This window comes from Patagioenas fasciata, chromosome 10 (assembly GCF_037038585.1).
Source record: "Patagioenas fasciata isolate bPatFas1 chromosome 10, bPatFas1.hap1, whole genome shotgun sequence".
In the NCBI taxonomy this organism is placed as follows: Eukaryota; Metazoa; Chordata; class Aves; order Columbiformes; family Columbidae; genus Patagioenas; species Patagioenas fasciata.
The window spans coordinates 21,365,768-21,373,719 of NC_092529.1; the positions used below are offsets into that span (position 1 = coordinate 21,365,768).

At 50.2% G+C, this 7,952-nt stretch overlaps 1 long non-coding RNA gene across 4 annotated transcripts in view; it reads right to left on the reverse strand.

Moving 5' to 3' along the window:
* Positions 1-7,952, reverse strand: part of LOC139828795 (uncharacterized) — a 34,663-nt gene that overhangs the window by 7,508 nt on the left and 19,203 nt on the right. For 3 of the 4 annotated variants that reach the window (XR_011740781.1, XR_011740780.1, XR_011740779.1), the window contains one exon: positions 3,249-7,638. This is a non-coding gene — a long non-coding RNA (uncharacterized lncRNA). The remainder of the gene's footprint in view (positions 1-3,248; positions 7,639-7,952) is intronic. The other variant, XR_011740782.1, reaches the window with a different exon arrangement.

Here is a 7,952-nt window from a genome sequence, read left to right on the forward strand (position 1 = left end):
CAGCAAGCAAGAAAAAGATAAAATCCGTTTTCTGCATATAAACCCAAGCTGGGTCCCTCATTCCAGCTTAGGTCATTTCTTTTGCCCTTTAGACTTTTCAAAAAGCTGACACTATGCTGTAACTTTAACAACCCCAAATCATCCCTCCTAATGGCACCTGTGTTCAGATTTATATTCTGTAGTGAGTTGCAGCAAAAGGCGAGTTGCAATAGGCACCCTGCGGCACAGCGGCCACCGCGACCCAGCGTGCGTCCAGCACCAAGAAAAACCCAGCAGGGCCAGAAGAGTTCCCCGAGTTATTCCCTATTCTCTCTCTAGCAATAAAGATGCCGTTCCACCAGGTGGTAACTCTTAGCAGATGGTGACTTTTTAAAGTTGATTGCTGTATAAATGGTACTTTCTGAGTTTGTTCCTTTTAATTCAGATTCTCAGTAGCGTGTTCAAATGTCAGAGAGCATCGTATTTCTATCTTTTATTTCCTTTGTGAGCAGAAATCTTCTTTAAGAAGTCTAGGAAATTACAGCTTGGGAGAAAAGATAGGTTCTCTTGATAAAAGTGATCTACTTTACAAATGTTACAGAATACAATAAAAGCAGTAGATGCAAAAAGCCCCACTGGCTTTGTTCTCAGTGGAGAGTTTAATTTCTATTGCACTTTTTAAAGAGACATTTTGTCTGCACTGCGATGCTTTACTGGATGGGTGAGGTGCATTAGCAGCTTAAAGGCAGGAATTCCTCTGCTGCAAGTACAGGGAGGCTGGGGATGGACGATATCTAATTAATCAGCCACTACAGTGGGCAAATAAAAATAGCAGGCCACCTGAATGAGTATCTTATTTCCCTCCCAGCTGCCTTGCATGCTCGGTGTCACCGTGGGTCCCATGCAATAGCTCACTCTGCCCGATCACAGCAAACAGGCAGTTTTGGAACATTCAGATGCTGCATCCCCATAGTCCTGCTCTGCCGTAACCGATAAGCAAATCTGGCCAGCCTGGCACACAGGATTACCGTGTGCTCCCTCAAATATTGCTTTCCAATGCCACGGACATATCAGAAATAGCCACAAATGAACTCATTACACTGACACGGCACTGAGGACAGTCTCCTCCTGCTAACGTGTGTACTCTGGAAAGAAATGGAGGTGACAAATACATGAAGCAGCTGCGTGATTTGCGCTGCTGTGGGCCCCTTGCCACCATAGGACAGCCCCTGTGTCCACAGCTTGCAGAAGCTGGACCAAAACCGGACCCATCGTGGCAAACCGGGGAGATTTGAAGGGCTTTGGTGCAGCCACTAATCTGCCCTCTGCACTTCACCTCCCCTCAGAGTCAGTGTCAGACCAGTTATTTATTGCACGTCACCAGCAAAGAAAATAAAAATAGGAAAGACATCCACTGGCCAGAGGAAAATGTCCCAATTAAAAAGCAAACGATGCAGTAAAATAGCAGAGCATTCTTGAGAGCAGCGGTAAAAGCGGCCACCTCTTGTCCTCAATTTATGCCGCTCCTATCACCCCGGGCATTATATTTGTGCTGACAAGGATCACTTTAACCCCGGCCTGCAATCTAATAAAAGTGGAAGCATACATAATCCTTCTTCAGTGTCCTAGGAATGGGTGCAATAAAAATTTGCTGCTGCTGCTGCTTGGTGACTGCAGCCTCTGCCTGGAATAAATAACTCCCTGCAAGTGCTTTGAACCACAGGCGTCTTGGCCCCTTTTCCCTTTGCACCGCCACAGCCCAAGATGGGCAAATCATGTCAAAATAGATAAAAATGCCAAAATTGCTGTGTGGGTCAGACCAGAGTGTCTGCAATAACTCAGGAGCCCATGGCCTGTGGCGCGGAGCCAACCGGCCCATCTGCTCTTCTTCCTCCTCCTCCTCCTCGCCCACAGCCCCGGGTGCAGCCTGACACCCCAGCACATCTGTGAGTGCAGAGCCTGCCCCATAGCAGCCACCTACCATCCCTCGGTATTTACTAGGGCAAAGCAAAAGGAAAAGTCCCAAATGCTCTGCGGTCAGTAAGCGGGATCTTTCCCCCTCTCAACTGACCGCATCAGTGTTGCGGAGCTGGCATTATGCTCTGCTGTGCTGTCTAATGAAATCACTGCCTGTGAGTAAGAAACAAATGTAATGGTATGATACTAATAAGGTTTGAATTTTCCTGGGTGAATATTAATACTTTATATCTACATTCATTTTTTTAATGCTGCTTGTAGTCAGTAACAAGAAAATGCTGAGTTCTGCCAGCCCCTCTCACAGATCGTGTCCAGGGAGGGCACAGTCATTTACAGGGCTGGAGACAGAGGCCCCCAGTGTGATTTCACTGCAGGTGCAAATTAGCCTTTGGAAATCACACCCTGGCCTGCAACCATGTTTTGAAAAAGAGACGATGCTTAAAACACGAGCGATGCTTAAAACACGAGCGATGCTTAAAACACGAGCGATGCTTAAAACACGAGCGCTGCCTGTGTGCCAGCAGCAGGGGAGGGACGCGACCTCTGGTGCTGCCCAGGCCCCCTCCCAGGGACAGCCCTGCAACACCCCCACTGAGAGCCAGGGTGCTAATTACCTCGGCAGCGAACCCGGGAGAAATGAAGCTGTGGCCCAGGGGTTACAGATCGCACTGGGCTCCCACCTGCATTTTGAGGCAGCTGGCAGCAAATGGAGAAACCTTCGGGCTGCAGAACCAGAGGGAATTGGGGGCTGGGGTGGGGGGGAATTTTGTTGTAGAAGTAGGAGGAATTTGTATTAAATATCCTCTTTTTCAGCAGGAAAAAAAAGTCATTTTAAAGGAAGGGCAGTGACTGGGGACTTGAGGGGTTGAAAGAGAAGATAATTCCCTCGGACAGACGTAATTGCTGCAATTCAGAATGCTAAAAATGTGAAATTAGGAATAATCAATGGCTGTTTATGATCTGTGTCTATACTGTGAATTCAGCTAATATGGAGTAATTACACTTTGCTAATTCCTGGGATTTGTCATTGTCCGGTTGCAGAGCTGTCCCGTGAAACAACAAAAACAGATTGGCTGCGCTGAGCCCGCAGACGGGGGGCTCAGAACTGCACGAGCTAATTTCTCTTTTACTGGGAAAAGCATTTCTGATTTCCCTTATTTATTTTTCTCTCCCTAGCAGCAAAGGGCTGCAGCAGGGCGGTGGATTTGCTGCCCAACAGCACCCCCAACAGTGGCCACACCAAACCCTCACCGACCAAACACCACCCTTCTCTTGTGAAACTGCTTCCTCACCTTCGTGTCTAATACTCTGATATCATCCCTCCAGTCAACCTCTGTCCTTGCACATTTCTTCCTCCAGCCCATCTGGCACAAGGTAACCCCGCTGGCATTGCACCCGGAGGCTCGGGATGCTGGTGACACCTGTGGGATGCGTCACCAGTTTGCTGGCGTGATTCACTTTTTGGTCAATGAAATACAGCTGTTTACTGACCTGCACAAAAGTGGGAGAGGTGAGGTGAGTACCGGAGCAGGATGGTTTGTTGATGGGTAAATAATCCAGAGTGGTGGCACAGGTGGGGACTGCGGGTGCAACCCTCGCCCTCTCGCACCCCTCGCACCATGCAGGAACTGCAGGTGGTGTTGAACACTAGATAAACAGAGCAGCAACATTTAACATCTACGTTTAACATCTGATGTGCGTGGTTTAGCCCTGCGTGCACAATCTGAAACCATAAAGCCACAGGACTCTTCAGGACAAAGTTTGCAAAGCGGCAATGCCCAAACCTTTCAGCAGCAGAATTTGGGATTAATTTAGCCCCGTGAGCACTTCGCAAAGCCACATCTCCCTGAAGACACTGTCCCTGTGGACAAGGGATCTTCAGGGGCAGCCTCCCCCTGGTGCTGAGCTCTTGTAGGAAACAGCTCCTCAGAGGGACAACTGGGATTTTTTTGTCAGGAGCCACCAGCACCCCAGCTCTCCCCACCACCCACCGAGGTCCCACATGGGGCCCGTGCAGCCAGCGCTGGTACAAGGAAGGAGGAGGAAGAAGCGGAGAGCAGCTCCTCACCCATCAGCTCGTTCCTGCTGAGCCCAGCATGATGCTCACCACAGTACAGTGACTTTTCACCACAGATTGTTCATTCCCCAGCTTGGCAGCTTTTTGATATCATTTTTTCTTTTTTTCTTAATTTCTGTTTCTCCAAATCCTGCAGAAGCTTCCCAGGGGGAGCCTGCAGATGAGCCTGATGTAATTCCATTGCACTGCACAAGTTAAGTTTTTGCTGAGGCAAGACCAAGCTGATGCCCTGACCCCAGTACTTGATGCGTTCACTGATGTGATTTAAAAGCACCTTTCTGCCATGTGCCACAGCAAACCTGGGCTACCGCAGGGCACGGGGACAGGACACAAGAGCTCCCAGACCAGCACCTGGGCTGTGTCACAGCCACGTCCCATGCACAACTCCCCATCCTTTCCTTTGGTTTCAGGGAAACAACTGGGATGAAATACGCAGTTGCAGAGAGCAGAAGCGTTTCAGACAAGGTTCTACACTGGGATGAGAAGGCCCCCAGCCCTGCCGATGTGTTTTGCTTGTTTCCTCTGCAAGCAGCAGCAACGTCTCCATCTCCACAGAGGACCCAGGGGTACTCAGGTCCCTTGAAACAGGAGGATAAATTAATCCCAAAACAGGCATCCCCCAGGGTGCTACAAGTCCTGTGTGGATGGGAAGCTGGGGGACAGCACAGAGACCTGTGCTGCAGCATGCTGGGGCTCGGGGCGCTTCGTTATTGAGTTGAGCCAGTTATTGCCAGCAGCTAAACAAACGAATAGGAAGGATATTTCCCGGGAGAGGGAGGAGGTTTCTGATTTAGACTGCACTGTTCAAGCCCAGACTCTCACCACAGCTAAAATTTCCTTCCGAAGGCAATAATTCTCCCAATGCCAATCCCAGGCCTGTGTTTGTTTTTCTGCTCCCTGCCTGGAAGGTTTTGGTGCAGAAGCTGGAATTTCCTCCAGTGCGCAGCCCAGGATGCAGCCTGGGTGCTCTTGCCCAGCACTGGGGAGCAGTGCTGGGGGGAGGCAAAGAAAAGCTCAGTGCACAGTGTTCTGCAGAGAGCACCTTCAAGTATTAAATTAATTACCAGGGACTAGTGTTGGTTCCATGGGTGCTTTGCTCTAGCCCCCCCAGCTTTAGTCCCACTGCCACGCTGCCTGGTGTGCTCGTTTAGTGCAAGTGCAGAGGGTCAGGCTGCTGCCCAGAGGTTTTCCTCTTCTCATATGGCAAAAAAAGCGAGTGCCAAAGTGGAGAAAACCTCCAAAGGGAACACATGAGCTCACAGCCACAGGAATTACTTTTTTCACCTCCTGCATAACAGCTGCTCCCAACAAATCGCAGTCACTGTGCGCCATGGGGGGCACATGGGGGCAACCAGCCCTGTGCCAGACAGCAAGATGAGGTTTGGGTAGGTGCCCCAAGTCACAAAGGCTGTGCTGCTAAGTGCATGGTGCCCCCTCTACCTGGGATGTACTGGTACCCACACTGTCTGCAGAGAGGAACGGCGTGCCCAGTATGCTGAGCAGAATTAATGAGCTACCTGTGTTAATGGCAATGGTTAAATCCACATCCCCACCCATTACAGGATATGTGGTAGAATCAGCTCTGTGATGTGTTGTCCGGGTCAAACCTCTTTATCCATCACAGCTACGGATGAATTTGCAGGGTGTTCATCACGCAAAGCATGCGGCTTGTCCAAGGTCAAGCTCAGGATATCATCTCTTTTTTTCTTGCACTACTGGAAGAGCTTGTGTAGGGACCGGGTCTTGCTGCCCACACTGCAGCAGTAGGGAAGGCGTTGTTTTCTTCAGAAAACTGATGGCATCAGCTGGAGATCCGAGAAACCAGACTAGATGCAAGGGTAGGAGGACATGAGATACTAAGTCCTTTCTGACAGAAAGCAGCACACTGATCATCTGGAAACCTCCTCTGACACAATAACAAAAGCATCCCCATCTCCCAAGAGCAACCTCTTTGCACTCAGAGCAGTCAGGGTGCATGGGGAAAGCAGGAGAGCTGAGTGATGCTGGGTGCTGGCACCCAGGGCTGTGCTAACTGCCAAAAATGCATTTCAGGTCCTCCTGTGTACAAGTACCAAGAACCAGATCCCTTCACTGTGGCTGTCCAGTGCCCCGTGGCCCCGCTTACCCTGTGCTTTCTGTCCCAGCCCCTTCCCAGCAACCAGCTTGCTGCTAACCCTGAGCACCAGCACTTGTGTCCCTCCTTTTGCCCTGGGGTTTTGGCATGGGGCACTTCAGTACAACCTGCAACCCATGGCATAGGGATACTCACCAAGCTGCCAGTCACCATTCTCATGCCAGAGGGGATGCGATCACTCCCCTCCATCTCTCATCACTGTTGCAGCTCCTGATTTACTGCTCAGGGAAACTTCACCGGCGAGAAGCTCATAGGGATTTAACTTTGGGCTCAGTGACACGGACAGAGAACCGGACAAGTGGCCGCCAATGACAAATAAAAGATCAAGAGACAGAATTGATGACAGCTGCAGTTGGGTAAAGCTGCTCTGACAGTCACAGGCAGCTGAGTGCAGGAGGGGCCATACCTGCCCTGCAGCACACAGTGGGCAGGGTTGCACCTGGCACAGCTGCCAAAACCGGACTGTCCCCTTGGCACAGGCCCCAGGGACCGACTTCCTCAGCAGCACCTCAGGTGTCAAGTCCCACCTTGGCCATGGTCCCGCTCCCAGATGCGGAGCCACCGCCGTGCATCCTGTTTAGCTTCTGTTTCAGGATCAGGGCCTCACCCTGGTTAACTATTGATTTGTGCCAGGGGCATTTTGGCCATAAGATGCTCTCCAGCCTTCTGGCATTTACAGCAGCTGGCCAAGCATTTTTGTGAGTCGAGGAATTTATAAGCCCTTTGGCAAGCAGTGCTCTCCCATTGAGTAGCTCGGCAAAGCTCTGTCAGATTGACTCATTTTGAGACTAAAAATAGCATCATAACATCCTCCATCCTCCCGTGGTGGGACCAGGCCTGGACACACAGCCGATGTGCACCCACCCCATGCCGGCCCTTCTTCTGTGCTCCCTGCATTTAGTTTCACAGGAAAACACTGATTTTTGGAGCAGTGACTTGCTGGATGTGGGCACGGGTGACATCTGGCAGCCACCCTCTTTGGAGCTGCATCCCCACCCCACAGCCAGCTGGGAGAGAGAGGGATGGGTGGGATGAAAAGCAGGAAAAAAACGCAAAGCCAGCAATGCTGAGTTTCTGGGGAAGAGAAGTGAAATTTTCCTCTGGTGCAGGAGGAAATAGGAACAGCCACCCCCCACATCCTCCCTGTGAGGGCAGGGACGTACCCTGGTTTCTTCTTGGCAGCGATAACTTGGCAGTGCCAAGAGGCACTTCAGTCCTGAGCAGGCTCAGGGTGGAGCCTTTGCCTTACAATGCCACAGAGCTCTTTAGCAATATTTGTCTGAGAAAGTTTTTGTTCCCGGAATGGTTTTTAAGCAAATAGGTTTCCGGTTGTTAGGCAAATAATTCTGTTTATCACTCACCACAGTTCCTTCCTTTCTCCCCCTCCTGCAAGTTGCCCTCTGGCAGATGCCAAAATACAGCCGACTTTTTTTCCAGTGCAGTCTTTAAAACAATTTTTTTTTAAATCAACCTGGAAAATTTACAAAGAATATCATAGAAAACCCAGAAAACCCAAGACAGGGCTGCTCTCTTGTAACGCAATCAGGTTCTAGGAATTTCACCACCCAGGGACCTCACCCAGTAAATTTTACCTGGGATTCAGGTAAGATAAATAGCCCAAATAAATGAATTACTTCCATAAAGCTGCAAATCTTTTTAGTCTTCCATTTCTTTCCCTCTGCAACAAGATCAGTATGTGCAGAGGAAAAACACAAATTGGGTGAAGGACAGCACTGTGCGATGAGCCCCAGTGAGGCTGGTGTCCCCTGCCACAGCAGGGACCAA